At 37.4% G+C, this 16,257-nt stretch overlaps 1 protein-coding gene and 1 pseudogene across 2 annotated transcripts in view; one reads left to right on the top strand and one right to left on the bottom strand.

Annotated features, from left to right (window-relative positions):
• Positions 1 to 16,257, top strand: part of LOC146697361 (transmembrane protein 132C) — a 300,988-nt gene that overhangs the window by 44,140 nt on the left and 240,591 nt on the right. The window lies entirely within an intron of this gene.
• Positions 14,148 to 15,330, bottom strand: LOC146697362 (uncharacterized; annotated as a pseudogene). Its single transcript, XR_014923135.1, has 2 exons — positions 15,064 to 15,330; positions 14,148 to 14,838 (listed from the first exon to the last, which is right to left on the bottom strand). The product of XR_014923135.1 is annotated as an uncharacterized LOC146697362 (transcript).

Consider the following 16,257-nt stretch of genomic DNA (forward strand, 5'->3'; position numbering starts at 1 on the left):
AGAGGGAGGGGAAACAGGAGGACAAAGGAGGGGGGAACAACTAAGCTGTAGTGCCTCTTCACCTCACTGTACAATACCTTGTGCAATACTTTTTGTAAATAGTCAACAGTGCAATAGACTCAATACTTGAAATGTGCAATTCACTTGTATTTTTATTTTTTATTCCTATTTATTCTATTTATCCCCTTTGTATATTTTATTTATATTTGTCTCTGTATTTATATATGTGTGTGTGTGTGTATATATGTATATATATATATATATATATATATATATATATATATATATAACAATTCTGTAACTGTAACTTCGGTCGTTGCTGTGCTTTTTGGAAGTCGAATTTCCCAGAGGAACCCACCCGAGGGATTAATAAAGTTCTATCTTATCTTATCTTATCTTATATATATATATATATATATGTGTGTATATATATATATATATGTGTGTATATATATATATATATATATATATATTTTTTTTTTTTTTTTTTTTTTTTTTTTTTTTTTTTTAAATATTAATGACAGTACTGCAAGCTACACATTGTCACACATTTTAGCAGCCTTAGAAATATGACTTTATGCTGCATCTTTGCTCAGCTCTTGCTGCACTTTAGTCTCATCCCTCAGAGGATGTACTTGGAAAAGTAATTTTTGCTTTTTCTCTGCTGTCACAAGTTATAAAATAATATCCAGTAACTACCTTGTGCTTACAAGGATTTCTTTTTAAAATATACCATCCTGCTTTGCAGCCTAATGTTTAAAACAGTCTTGTCTGCACTAGTAGAAGGCAGATGATAGATGCACATGATAAATGCAAGTGACCTCTACAGTGACTACCACTTAAAGAGAAGGACTTAAATTTCTCCTCAGGGGTTAAATGAATGTACATTTAAGTAACAAAGTATGTAAATAAAAATTGCCAAGAGTATTTGCTCGCTGAGGTCAAAACTGTGCATCAGTACTATATTTAGCAGTTTCTCATTTAAGTGCTGATTTCTATGCAACAAAAGAAAGAAAAAATGTTACTAAAAGCAAGGAAAATGCTTCAGAGTGAAGGGCAAAAAAGCTTTGTAGTGTTCACTGAGCTCACTGGGGAATCCATTTACAAAACCTAACATATACACTGACAACACGTACTGAGTTCAAATTTCCCAAACACACATGCGGTTTTCCCTCTGAGCTCTACCCTCCTTATCCCAGTGTTCCTCCTCCCCACCCATACATTACATCAGCTCTGGGAGGAGTGCCTGGTCCAATCTGGACCTCATATGGTGTGTGCGTGCGTGTGTGTGTATGTGTGCACGAAAGGAGAGGCTAAGAGCCAAAATTTAACACAACAGAGTGGATCTTTTTGGAAGGTATTCTTTTACTTTGCAACATTACTGCAAGACTAGCTGGAGCTTCAAATCACACAAAAATATTACTATGGCATTACAAATATGCACATCCAGAAGTAATAGTTTTTCTTTCTGACACACTGCTGCTCTTGGGCTTAATGCCCGAGAGGTTCAAAGAATTCCCTAGTTGTTAAAAAAAAAAAAAAAAAAAATGTTTGCATATAAATGAACAGGACAAATGCATGAACGAGGACTACATCGAACGCCCACAGAGTAAGTGCTGAAAGAGCAGTGGGGCCCTGCTTGTAATGATATAGTAGATTCTGATATATTTTTCCAGCACGAGTGTCTTGTAAGCCTGTTTCAGCGATGCATTCTTAAAGCTAATATTTCCAGAGGGGGCTCTTTGGAAGTTTAAATGGAATAAATGCGTCTCATGGATCACTGAGGAATTGTTAGAGCCCAGGCTTATTTAAAAATGGGGACCAAGGGACTGCTCTGGAGTTCATAGTAAAAATCTGATAACAGCTTCTCACAGTTAACTGTGCCAAGCTGGTTTCTATTGTAAATTACTGGTACCAGTGGTATTACTGTTTACTTAAAAATTTGCTCTGTAAAAATATGATCTTTGTTTACAGTGTACTGTACAGCAGTGGATGCAGTGATTCCAGGGTGATTGTAATGACTGAATTTGCAGTTTTTCTCAACCCAACAGCACTGCATTTGTGCTTATTTTTCTTAAAACTGTTTAGGAATATTAAAAGTAGGGCCAGTGTGCTGTTATAGCTTGTAACAGTCTGGTGAGGAAGAAGCGGCTAGCAGGTCCAGCGGGCATGTGGTGTGGAGGTTAGCCGGATAACTTGGAGGCCAGTCGGTTAAATTGAACAACAGACCTTTATTTGTCTTTAGCTGTACAAGACCATACCAGCCAGGTCTCCACAGCTCTACTCTGTCGGTACATACATGTGCGGGGTTAGGCAGTCGCAGGTGCTAGCCCGTTACAATGGTACAGTTTCTCTCGGAACAGATACACGAGCAGCATGTAACGGCTGCCACCACACTCACGTACTAGGAGTCTCTTCAACTACTACAATAGTGGGACAACACCTCCTAGCGATACTATACCACAATAGTAAGGGTTGTTACAAACTCACCTGTTTAAGCTTTATTAAAGGTTTTGCAGGAGCCTGCGTTTAAGTCTGCCCCAAACCATTTCCAGTCTTTTTCTTAACTGTCTTATAAAAAATGAGAAGCTTTTATTAAAAAAAAAATAGAGGACCAAAAGTATTAACTCACTGTTACAAAAGTAATTTTACCCCTTCGTTACTGTGATTCAGAACTTTTGAATTTTGCTAAACTTGTGTTGCTTAATAAGCAAAGAGTGTTCTAAAAGTGTTCTATTAGATTCAAGTCAGGGGAGATATTCAGCCAGGTCACAGTTTGTACTGTTTGCTTCTTTGGAAAATCTATACTCCTCTTCTGCCAGGCTTCTGGAGACTGGGAATCATTACGTCAGCCAGTATTTTGTTGTATTCACAGGCATTTATGGTCCCATCTGTAAATGTCATCTCCACACAACACCTTTTGCACTTAGCCCCATATCGTCACACTCCACCTCCATGCTTCACTGTTTTTTTTTTCCCTTGGCCACCATCCACAGAGGTCCTTCACACTGTCTGAGCTGTCACAAGAAACTCAGATTTCCATTGATAACCCCTGTGCCAAGTCTGAAGCACTTGCCTGTCTGCTTTCCAGTGTTATATTGTGGGATCATTCTGGGAGGACATTCTGTTGTTTTGAATATAGAAACTATAGCTCATCCCGTACCTCCCGACTACAGCTATGTTTTCATTTGTGCATTTTGGTAAAGTCTCAGTGACTTTTTAAAAATTTTTCTGGCAATGTCCATATGGCATATGACCAGATGCACATATACAGACACTACAACCGAGAACATTTTAGTTTGGTTCTTCACATCTCATTTTAAAAGAGTTCACTTGGGATTAGGATAATTTATAATAACTATATGATCTCTCTCTCTCTCTCTCTCTCTCTCTCTCTCTCTCTCTCTCTCTCTCTCTCTCTCTCTCTCTCTCTATATATATATATATATATATATATATATATATATATATCTATATATATCGATATATATATATATATATATATATATATATATATATCTCATTCTACTTATCAATGATATATATCATTTAAAGTATCTATCATTGTAGGATCTACTGTATAAAAGTGCCCTGAGGCTACTGTTGTTCTGATTTGGCGCTATATAAATAAAATTGAATTGAATTGAATCAAGAGCTCATACCATTTTGAATAATTTAATTTAAGTGACAGGGGTGTACTCACTTCCTGTGAAAAAACGATTTAAAAACACATACTGTGTAGGTATGAAACTGAGATATATCACCTTAAGAGCACATCTCCAGGTACAGAATAAGCTTGAGCCAAACAAATTTCCTTTCACTCGAAACCTAGAATTCGACCCCAAACAGGGTGATTCCAGGGTGGAAGTGAGCTCAGTATGCTCATGTGAACACCTATAGTGTGAATTACTTTTTTACAGTCAGGAACTGAGCTGTGGTATTGACAGAGCTGAAATAGAGTGCAGAGAAGGCCCTATACTGTCTCAACATTATTTATGCATTCCACTTCTTTCACTGGGGGAGAAATATCTTCTCACATGTAAAGCCACATGTCATATGATGCAGTTTTATGTATGATGCTCATTTTTCAGATCATTATACATAAGACTAAGCCTATGTAAGTCTAAAAGGTGAAGTACTGACCTACTTATCATTTGCTTTTTAGTATTTAACATACCTATAAATTGGATTGATAGCATATGTGTGTGTGAGTGTGTGTGTGTGTGTGTGCGTGTGTGTCTGATACATTGATGATGAGCTATAATTGGATAGACTGTTTGATTTGTGGTGGCTGGGTGTTTCAGAGGAAGTCCCTTTCATGTTTTCATCACTCATCTAGCACATCTCTTTCCTCTTATATTGTCTGTCACTCTTTTGTTTTCCTTTCACTTTGTTTCTACCCTTTCTATCACCCCCTTCTCTCTCTTGCTGTCCTATATGCTCTTCCTCTCTTCTTCCTTCCTCTCCCTCTCATTCACTCCTCTCCTCATTCCCCCACCTCCATCTCTCTCCTTCTCTCTCCCTCTCTCTTTGCAGCTTGCCTATGTGGGCGCGATTCTGTCAAAACCTACTGTGTGTTTGTGTGCGTTTGTGTGTGTTTATGCGTGTGTGTTTGAACAAATGTGTCAGCATGCCTTTTTGCTTTACGTGTGCATCTGTGTATTTGTGTTTGTTCTGTTTGCTGTGCATGTGCAGTTTGATTTTGGTGATCTTTGCGTTTGTTCTCTGTAAGTATGTCAGCGTGCATTTATTCTCAGGTTTGGTTTGTTTGTTGGTGCTTATTATATGTACGTCTGTGGGTGAGTGTACATATTTATAGGAAAAGAAGATGAGGGAAAAAGCAATCTATATATGCACTTTTTCCATTTTCAGTTCCTGTACTGCACCTGATTAAAAAAATTATAATCAAAAACGTATTTTCTCAAAAATATAATTTTTTTTAAATCTTTATCTGGGAGAGAGGGAAAAGGAAAATAAAGGTGGCTTTTCTGATCAGTTTTTCTCTCAAAGCTTTGATTTCACCACACGTAATCAGTGGATTCTTACATGCTTGTGCTTACTGACACACACAGGCGAATACACAAAAACAGCTTTGAGATTTTCTTAGCTGCAGGTTCAGCTTTTCAAACAGAGACAAGTCAAGAGTGTGCCATCAAGTGCTTCTCTCCCCACTCCCAACTGTTCCCTCCTCCTCCTCCTCACTGTGGTGGAAAACTTTCTAAGAAACACTTTTCACTTGGCATAAGAGTGCTTTGCCCTTAAAAGAAAGCTTTGTAGGAATTGTATTTTTTTTTTATGTGTGGTTTTTAACAGAGTGTCTCCTGTGTTTCAAAACACCCTCTTTCAACCTTTATAGCCCTAAAAATGACAGGAGAACTATACCCAATTGGGTCTTATCGTGCACATTTGCAGGCCTATTTTCTTTTAGAGCTCTTGCTGCATATCTTTAAAAAATCTTGTACATAATGAAGCTCTTCGGTTCGACATCTGTCTGAAACAGGTTGCTTTAAGTACACCCTCTTAACTCCTGCTCTTAAAGTCACTGTGTTAAGACCAAGCTTCGTCTTCTATGTACAAAATGCAACTAAAATTGATCATTTTGGGGGCATTTTCAAATCACACTGTACCTGTGGGATGAGGATAAAATGAATTGTTTCATTTCAGATTTCTCACAGCTGTCCTATATACTGAAAACCCAAGGTCGTTCTTTTCAGCCTTACAGCTTTGCAGCTGTTGCTTGTTGAATTTTCAATTTCTGTTCTTTTTTCTTTCCATGTGATGTAAAACACATGGGAATAAATAAATACACAAACAAATAAATAATACTAAAATAAAGAATTAGTAATAATAACAAAAGTGTTTAAAGGCTGGAGCTTGCTCTTTTCTGATTAGCCAGTGCATGGAAGCTTCTCCTTATAAGACTTCCATTAGTTATGAAAAAATAACGATGATATTTGATTTATTATTCTTGTTTTTACCTTAAATGTCAATTTAAATAAATATTTTATAGTAAAAACCAGATGTGAACTATACAATGTTCTGCTCTGAGCTGCCATCTTTAATAAGGACTCCAGTTGTTCAAACATATCTGCCTGTCAGTATCACTCAGCGTAGGCACGTACATGCAGCTGTCTAAGCCACCATCTAACACTTTCCTAACTGTTTACAAACCAGCTCTTTCTGCTCTGCTCCTTATGACCCTTTATGTCAACATAAATGAAACATTTTCTCTGTATTGTCATAGTAACTTTGTAAGTGTAGCTTGTGATTGTAGTAAAATCACCAAGTGGGAATAGACTTTCACATGCTTTAACTCTTGTTTAAGCAGTTGTTGTTTTAATATATATATATATATATATATATATATATATATATATATATTTACCTCTGAGTAACATCAGCAACAATAGTCAGTGTGCCTGAAAAGTCCTACAGTAATATTACAAGTTAATAACACTGACACGAATATTACTACATTACTTCAGTATCTGATGTGATGAGGGAACTCCAAACTCAGAGAATACAAAACAAGAAATGAGACCATTTTACCTTAACTCTTAATTCTAAATTGTTTTGTAAATCCTGCTTATCGAGACAGAATCCTAGAGTTCAGCATTCAGCTGAACTTCAGTTCAGTTTGTCAGCAACATGTGTGATAGTAAAACTGCTCCACTATGCCAACTGTAGTAATATTTTAGATAATAAATGCTGTAAAACTAGTAAATGCCTGAGGGGTATGTCGTTTAGTTTCTTTTTTATAGGGACACGTTTACAGTTCCCATCCCTGGTTGAGGTATTATAAGAGTGTGATGGGAAAATGGGGCTCTGTAACATGTGGTTAATGTTGGTAAAGGCCTATTTTGAGAATGATAATCTTTTCCTGAACTTAATTAAGTAGTTTAAGGTAAGTAAGTCAAATCGTTTCAAATTTAACAACAGAAGGGGGGAAAAAAGAAAAAAAAACACTTAAGTATTATATGCAGATTGCTTGATAATAAAGCTACTTATAAACTGAAAATCAAACAAAACATGAAAATAATAGAACAGAAACCTAAAAAACTGCCACCAGGCTAGACACTGTGTGTCTTTATATCTTTGATGAGAAAGAAAGTCTGCTGACACTGACACAGGCCAACATAGAAGATCAATTTTATGTATCTCCCAATTTTATAACCTTATCATAAAAAAGATAACATGGCCTGCCATATTCAGAGAAAAGTAGTGTGGGAATAGTGTTGAAACTGTAGTGGTTAAACACTACTCCCACCTGTTACTGCTTTTAGTCACAGAGAGTGAGAGAGCTAATCACTACCCATGTGTCGCTAACTTGTCCCCCATTTCTCTGTCAGTTGCGATTGGTTGCAGGAGGTTGATGGCAGTTGCTGGGAAAATTATTGCCAAATCTTCAGTCACTTAGCCTCCAGACTGCTCACTGCCCCCCTGTCCACCACCTGTTGCTATAGAAAAATGTGTATTTCCCAGGCAGTTGTCAAAAACCTCATTGTGATTGTTTTGCTTGCTTATTGCTGTGGTCATAGTTTGAATGGAAGTGCTGGACTTGTCTAGCCAGCTACTCTCTGAGCTGCAGCGAAACTGCAAAAACTGTGACACAAATGGAGACTACACCCTTTAAAGCATGTTGGCTTCAACGCTGAGCCACAACTTTAACTTTGAAGGTAAACCTTCTCCATTTCCAGTGTGTCTTGGACTTTATCAAACTCTACTACCAATCGGCAAGTAGTTAGCGAGTATTTGCAGACAAAAATAAAAAACTACAGGCAATCACAGTAATCTTCTAAACCAGGAGCAGCACTTTCTTTGCAACCAATTTGGAACCTCTTGGACCAGGGAATATGCATGCTTTCCTTTGTGTGTGTGCGTGTTGCACTAAAACGCAATCTAGCACAGTACCATCACTAACATAATTTTATATTACAGAATAGATAATTAAGAAACTTAAACAAAAGTTGTGTAATCAGAATAAAGCCAAGTCAAGTGAAGTAGCTTTCATTACTTAGCACTTAGATTCTTTTGGTCGTTTTTATGATTAGTCACCATGTTAATTTACTCCTTACATACAATAATTTAATTTGCCTAATTCAGACAATGTTAAGTGTGGAGACCAATTTTGGGTAAAATCCATCCCTCCCTCCCCCCCTCCCCTTAATATGTATCCAGTTCCAGGTAGTGGGGGCCCGTAGCCTATCACAGCTGTCACAGGAGGAGAGGCGGCCAATTTACAATCACAAGTAACCTAAGCAAACCATGACTCTTATTTGTTGTAGTCAACCTTCATTTATATTAATATTTCAGCATACAGTATGTTGCATCATGCTGCAATGTCACATGGTCATACAGAAAATGCGATCAGGGGGTGAAAGGGAGAAAATCTGGTGGGATATGATTTTAATCCAGTGGGAATACAGAAGCTACTTCAGCTACAATCTTTAAGCACAGAAGTCTAATTTTAACAGTATTCAAAACTGCTACACCCACTACGCATAGCCCCATCCAGAAGATAGGTTGTTTGGAAAGCTCAGGTTGTGCTCTTTTGAACTGCTACAAAAATGGATGTGGTTACTAGTGAATATTCTAAAGTACATCCTGAAATTATAATTACTTATCTCTCCTCCATGTCCTTTCCTTCCCTGGCTGAATAAGTGGCTGAGCTCTTACATTAAAGCGTGCAGTGAGAGGATTCATTTCGCAAACAAAAAACCTCGTGACCTTCTCTCCACCTCTCACCATGCCTTCCTCTATCACTGCACCATTCAGACTCTCATCCCTCCTTCCCCTCTTCTACTCTCATCTGGCTCATATTCTGTCTATTTGTCACACTCTCTTCCTTTTTTCGTGCTCTTGGATAATGTCACTTAAGCGGCCATGAATCAGTTATCTCTGTTTTATTCAACTGTGAGTGACCGCTCATTTTGCTGAATGTGATTGTGTATGCAGTACATGTGTTTTTATGTATGTTAACATATTGCACACGTTGAATGAACTTCTAATTTGAGCAAAGAAACTGACAGACTGCTTTCTAAAGGAAAGGGTGAAGCTAAAAGTAGATATATATGCTGCATCATTTTGTTTTTAATGCCACAGAAATTATTTTAGCAGAATGTGTTTAGCTCAACAGGACAAAAATTATCCAAGAGAACTTGTGTTTGGATTGTAAATGATAGGCACACAGCGACTTAGAGATAATTTCAAGAATACTCAGAAATCATAATAAACATAATCCTGCCAGTCCGTTCAGCAATGGAAACACTTAGCATGAAGCTCCCAGTGCACAGTTTTTGTGCAGATGTTAATGCTTGAGAGGGTTTGGAACTGTGCAGTTACTGAGACAGTAGAGCACTGGGAACTTACACACTATGAGCTGCAGCATTTTCTGTAAATGTAAATACTTTGTCACTGTCCGTCTAATGCTTTAACTTTGCAATAATACCATTTACTACCTGACTTGTTGCAACGATAGCATCCTGTTACACTACCCCGCTCCAGCCCCTGAGAGCCATTCTGTCACAAATGTTTGTAAAAGCAGACTGCATGACTAGGTTCTTCATTTTCAGCTGAGGCAATGGGACTGAAAAGACCTGAATTTAAAGATTAAGACGTGTGGTGCAATACTTTTATCCATACTGTGTAAGCACATTTAATATGTAACAATAAATAAAGGGTCCAAAACAGTGAGAGAAAATGGAAAGAGAAATAGGCAAATATTGAGACAGAATAAGGGGGAAAAACATTATTTTTTTTTTAGAGAACATAGAGATGAGAAGGATGGCCACTTGTGAAAGATAAGAACTGACAAAGATTCATTGTTAAACAGTGGCATAAAATGAAAGGAACAGAGAGTGAGACCTTTAAATTAATATTTATTTTATAAGGACAAAAAACAAGGGGGAGACAGGAGGTGCAGAAGGGGCTCCATGAACGATGTGACACACAGAAATTGGAATGGATCCAATTATATGGGATTGAGTGCGAATTTATTAAATCAAGCAATTGATTTAGATAAGTGTTGAAGAGGTGGTTTTCACACAGGAGGGGGTTGGTGACTGGGAGTCAATACAGAGAGTGAAACCTGTGAAAGGGGAAAAGGAGAGGAATAAGAGTGAATACCATAAGAGGAGCTAAAGCCATGCATAAACCACACCATTGTGACTTTAGAACTAAATGATTTCGTTTAATATGTTTGTTACTTTTTTACACTTGCAATCAAAATCTTTTTTTTTTAAAACACATAAAATGTGCAAGAATCAGTTATTTCCCACGCTTGCAGTTTTCCGTCTCTTTCTGCTTTAGGTTAAGGAGAGAGTGCTCACATGCCTGGACATCACACAGACAGCACGAGGGAACTAGCAGGTTGACAAAAAAAGAGCTTAATTAAATCACAACTTTATTAAAGATTCTCACATGCACCATCTTGCTGCCCATGCTATTGCATAAGTTGCATAAGTTCTGTATTTTAGACGAGTCAATTATATGTAATTTCCTTAAAAAAAGACAACATAGGATAAAAACCCTACAAGGATATGCCAGCATGAGGAAATAAAGAGAACTGGTAAATTAATCTGTGAAACTAACATAAATGACAGATGGGAAGCAGAAATGAAGCAGCATCATTTACAAAGATAATAGATGTGTTGCTGGTATGATTTGATTATGTAATCCTATTGCACTACACTTAAATTTGCATAAAAGCAATTCAAGAAAACACGGCACTGATTCACTCTTTCTCTATTGCCAGCTGTTCAAAATGTTGCTAAAAATTTTCCACAATCTTGGATGGCAACATGACAAAACTCAGCAAGGAGGTGAGAGCCAGAAAGGGAATGAGAAGCAGTAACCGAGAAGTGAAGTGGGAGGTAATTCTGTATAAATTTACTCTTGTGGAAAAAAGAGAGCTCCTTCAAGAAAAAAGAGAGGGAATAGAGAAACTGATTAAACCCATTTAGAGCTAACGACAGCATGACAAAGAATCTGTCTGAGATATGCAAGAATCTGACATGAGAAACTAGTGACAGCAAGATCATTTATACTGATTTGTGGAGAGAAAAGTTGGGAAAAGGAATAATATGGAATGAATAAAAGTGATGATTTCTTCAGAAAAACCTAGGTCGAATCGACTTGTTGGCCTTCTTAACTGCTTGTTCCTATACAACATTTCTATTATCAAAAAAAGTCCTGAATGTTTGCTGTCAGTTTTAACTTAAACCACTATTACTTTGCATGCACAGTGTGGACTGTCTGCTCTTGAGTGTTACTATTACAATGTAAAGTTCAAGAAGCAACAAAAAGAGTATTGTAAGTCTCCCCAGCTTTGCAAGTAACAAAAAAAGTGTAGGATCACGCTGAAGAGTGAACACACATTCTTAAAAACCCAGGGATGTGTTCTTGCCACTTCTCTCCCAAAGCATTTGTTGCCTTTATTCAAATACAGATCACAGCTTACGGGTGCCACAAATTATAAGATAAACCTATATATACCTGTAAATACTAAAATCAAATGGTGTACATATGTTTTTCACAAGAAATCACAATAACCTTAGCTAGTGAGTGAAATATGCTCTAAAACTATTATCAAAGACAGAGCAGACTGGATGCTCCCCTGTTAGGAAGTGAACTACCTGCTGCCCCATGGTGGAACCTGATAATCCACAACTTCATCCAGTCAGTTTTAAGTCTACTATTTTGTCCTCACTGCTTACACTTGGGCTCAGATTGAAAAGGCTGAGCTGGAGAAGGGTCTCAAGATTGGGACCAAGACTGCTAGATAGCATTGTGGCATATACAAGTGCAGTTTACAAGTGAGATGGTGTTAGCGCTTTCTATCACAGCTTAGGAATAATGTGGTAATAGTTGGGTAATGAGGTGGAAACAATATGGATGTAACAAGTTATCGACAACGATTAAAGCTGAGTAATATTACACTGAAATTTGTGTAGCTGAGTAATGACGATCTAGGAACTATTTGTAATAACAACTGTATGCACATGAGGCATAACCTATTAGCAATAATGTTAGCAATATATAAAATAGTAAAAATGTTTATAAACAGATGTTAAAGACATAGTAACCTGTTGATAATAAGGTGATACTGGTTAATGCTTAAGCATATTAAAATTAAATATAAAATTTTATTGGTGACTTACAAAGCGCTGAATGGACAGGTTCCAGAGTATCTGTCTGACTTATAGCAGCCTCATAGGCTCCCTAGCGCTATTAGATCAGGTGACCTTTTGCTCTTGGCTACACCAAAGTCAAGGCTGGTTCATAGAGGTGACCGGTCGCAGCGCCTAAATTGTGGAATGATTTGCCTCTCTACATTAGAAAGGCCCCTACCATCAATCTTCAATACATTTTTACTCATTGTCTTTCAACACAGCACGAGAGTTATTTATCTATTTACTTATTTATCTGTTACTTGGTATTAGGGCTGCCACAAACGATTATTTTGATAGTCGACTAGTCACCGACTATAAAACGTACAGCTTACTGCACCAGCATAACTATCATTAGCTTACAGCTTTAAGTGTTTAAGGTATGTGCTAACTAAAAATAAAGACAAGACGATAGTTTATTAAATTTTAATGAAATTTGCAGATTATTTCGGTGGAGTTTAATAAACTCCTTGCTATCTAAAATATAACAGGACACCGGAGTATATTCTCGAGCATCTCACACTTCTGATAATCAGTTGTCTGCTTGATGTTTATTCAGCTGTATAAAAACTACAACTTTAATCTCAGCCAAACTGATTTACGCAGGAACAAATAAAATACTAAAAAAAAGCCAAACAATAAAATTTTTAAATTATCTAAGTGACTTATATATGTTTAACCTGAATAGCGAAAGACGGCGGTGGGTTTGAAAACGATTTGCCAGGAGTCCGGTGTTCTTGGGCTCTAGTGAGCCTTGCCCCCGGCTAGCTATCGAGCTAGTGGGTAACAAACGTCTCCGAAAACATCAGAGCACTTTTGAAAATATGTAGTGTCTTGATAAACTGAGCAGATATTTGAGGTTTACACATCTAGTTTACACAGAAAATATGCTAAACGTTTATTTTGTGACCCAGTAAGAATAATAAAAGTAATATTAAAACTAACTAGCAGACAGAGCTACTTCTTCTTCTTCGGGGTTTAACAGCAGCTGGCATCCTTGTACATGCAGTGCTGCCGACGTAATCGTGACTAGTCGACTAATCGTGGCAGCCCTACTTGGTATTTGTTATTTGATAATGATGCTATTTCTGTTACATTAATTTTATTGTGTAATTTTATCTTGTACAGCACTTTGGCCAGCACTTTTGTTGTATATAAATGTGCTATATAAATAAATAAACGATATTAGGATCATGTTACCATACTATAATGTGGGACTTATTCTTATGTACCCATCATTCTGCTTTGTAAATATTACGTACTGTGACCTGTGACCTGTGTGGACGTATTATTATTACTCCACTATTACCACTGAATTGCCAAGCTTCAACATAAAGAGCAAAACTTTATTTTCTTTCATTTTACAGAAAAACTCCCATCTATGACATACAGTCATATCACATTTAACCATACAAGTGTTCAAAGTTGTAGTACCTTCTAACAAGTAATCGGAATGAATGTAATGTTACTAGAGTGTATTAACACCAGTGTTGCCACAGTTACTTTGAAAAAGTAATATATTACGGACTACTGATTACTCCTTCCAAAAGTAACTTAGTTACTTTACTGATTACTTTATTTTTAAAGTAACTAAGTTAGATTACTAGTTACTTTATTAGTTACTTTCAGAAGCTGCCAATAACACTCCCCACTGCCTCAACATAAAAACATCAACCGATTTTGCCAATACTCACTTTATTGGAAGTGTATTTTAACAGTAATGTCAACAATATATCTCCTGACATTTGAAGTTGAACTTAAAACTTTTTTCCTGACAGAAATACTTGTTTGTATGAAAATAAAGACAGTCTTGTTACTTCACTTAACATAAATACTTTTTATAAAAAAACAAACAAACAAACAAAGAGTCTTTCTTGACTTCCCTTAAGATACTTTTTATACCATCCACATGTAAGCACTATTGTCCGCTTTTGTAACTTTGGACTAATCTTATGAAAAAAAAAAAGAGAGACTGCAGGTCCAACTTAAATTGCCTTACTTCCTTGCAGGTAATTGTTTTAAGTTAATCAACTTGAAAACTTTAATAAGTTTATTAAGTGACTTTGATAAACTTAATTCAATTACTTGTAAATAGTTATTTAAATTGGATTCCCCATTCTCTGTTTTTTCAGTATATGTTGTCATCGCATGTTATGGGGGAAACAGTAGAGTGGAGCGAGTAAACCAGTGGTTGTACCTCATTAACAGAAGCTTCTCAAACCTTTTGTCAGAAAGTCGATTTCTTTTAGGCGTGAGCACCAAACCTCCCAGACTAAAAAGTCGCTCCACAGGAGCACTTGATGGGGTTGGAGTGTTATACTTTAAAAAAAATTGTCTTTATGCTTGAAAATTTATGCAGAATCTGAAGGTCGTAGCCTGACATCAGGTAGTCCATGACTTCTTTTTCTGCAGAATAGGTCTCCTCCTCTGGCTCTGCCTCAAAAGTGAAAAAGTCCATCTCACCTTGGCTGCTAGATGTAGTAGCACTGGGCACACTGGCAGGGTTTTTTACCAGAGGAGCAGTGGTGCAACACTCTGCTGTCAGAAGCTGTTTTACTCGCTCCCTCCTTCCTGCATCTCTCAGCCATCGGAGTTTGAATTTTGGACAACTGGCAGCTGCAAGAAGGGCATCTTTGTCATCCAGCACACCGGCGAAACGAGTCTGAATAGCCTAAAAAACATAATTGATATTTTTATGCCTACAATTTATTATGTTATTGAATTATTTGCAAACCATGCCTAATATGAGATCAGTATTATGGATTTATTTTGTTTTAGGTTACTTGTAAACATTTTAATTGTTTTAATCTTATTTTTCAATGATAATTAATATTCTGTTCCATGTTTGTGAATTGTATGAAGCAAAAAATCTGACTAATTTCAAGATAGAGCGTACCTGTACAATGGCATCTGGAAGGCCTGCAGTCATCCTGGAGAGGTCATCTTTCACAGCCTGGGTCTTCTGCATCAGAACTTCAAGTGTTGGTAGTAAAGTTCCATATGGACAGTCGCCTTGTAAAATGTCCAGTGCTGCAGTCAGAGGTTTCATGGCCATGCAGTACTCATGCAGGAACTGGTATTCTTGATCTTTGAAGCACTTCAGTCCTAGCTTTGTGCACAGAGTATTCAGCTCACCCATGGGGATTTCTGCAATTCTCTTTACAGCATCAAAAAAGGAATTCCACCTTGTGGCTGTTGGTATTAGGAGCTTTCTTTTGCTGATTTCTTCCACTGTTTCTGATGCAAGTGTAGATCTACTCGATTTGGTCCAAAGAGCTGTGCATTTTGCTGTGCTGCTCCTATACACAGCCCTGCTCTCTGCATTGGTTGTTAAATGTTTCTCCACATCACGTGTGCAAATTATGTTGATGGTGTGCAAAGAGACAGCTGACCATCACTTTCATTCTCAGCCGAGAGGATTTCTGACAGATCAGAAAAAGTGACATCATCGTCTTTGGGGCTGGACTCTTCCTCCTCCGTCTCATCATCGGACTCCGTGACAGGATGATAAACTTGAAACGCCTTAACAAAGTTGGATCCATTATCAGTAACTGTTGCAACTACTTTGTTGAGTAATCCATAAGAGGAGTGGATGTTTTCGATTTCTGTACCAATGACATCATACGTGTGTCTACCACGAATTCGCCTACATGCTAATGCAACCTTGTGACGCTCTAATGTGGTTCTACTGATCCAGTGGAGCGTTACTCCCATATAGCTTCTGTTGTTAGCAGTCCAAATATCCGCGGTAGTTGAAACAAAGTCAATCTCATTCAGTGTGGCCTTCAAATTTCTCTCCATTTCTGTAAACTCCTTCTCCAAGTAAGAAGTAAAAGTCGTTCGGTGAGGCAGCTCGGCATTAACAGAAGTAGGGATCTTTTTTATTATGGCACGAAACGAGGGCGAGTCAACAGTGTTTATAGGTAGCATTTCTTCTACAATATACTGCGCGACCAACTTCTTCAATTCTTCATCACTTACTGGTTTTGCACCAAAGTCCAACTTTTGTTGTTTGGGGGGTGTAGGACCTTCTGCGGAAGTCACGGCTCTCTGCTTCGGACCACTTGGTGGGACTCTCTCTGTGAGTTTG

Source organism: Copadichromis virginalis, linkage group LG12 (genome assembly GCF_057382275.1).
Source record: "Copadichromis virginalis isolate Kocher_CV1m ecotype Utaka linkage group LG12, C_Virginalis_male_GT1.1, whole genome shotgun sequence".
NCBI classification, from domain to species: domain Eukaryota; kingdom Metazoa; phylum Chordata; class Actinopteri; order Cichliformes; family Cichlidae; genus Copadichromis; species Copadichromis virginalis.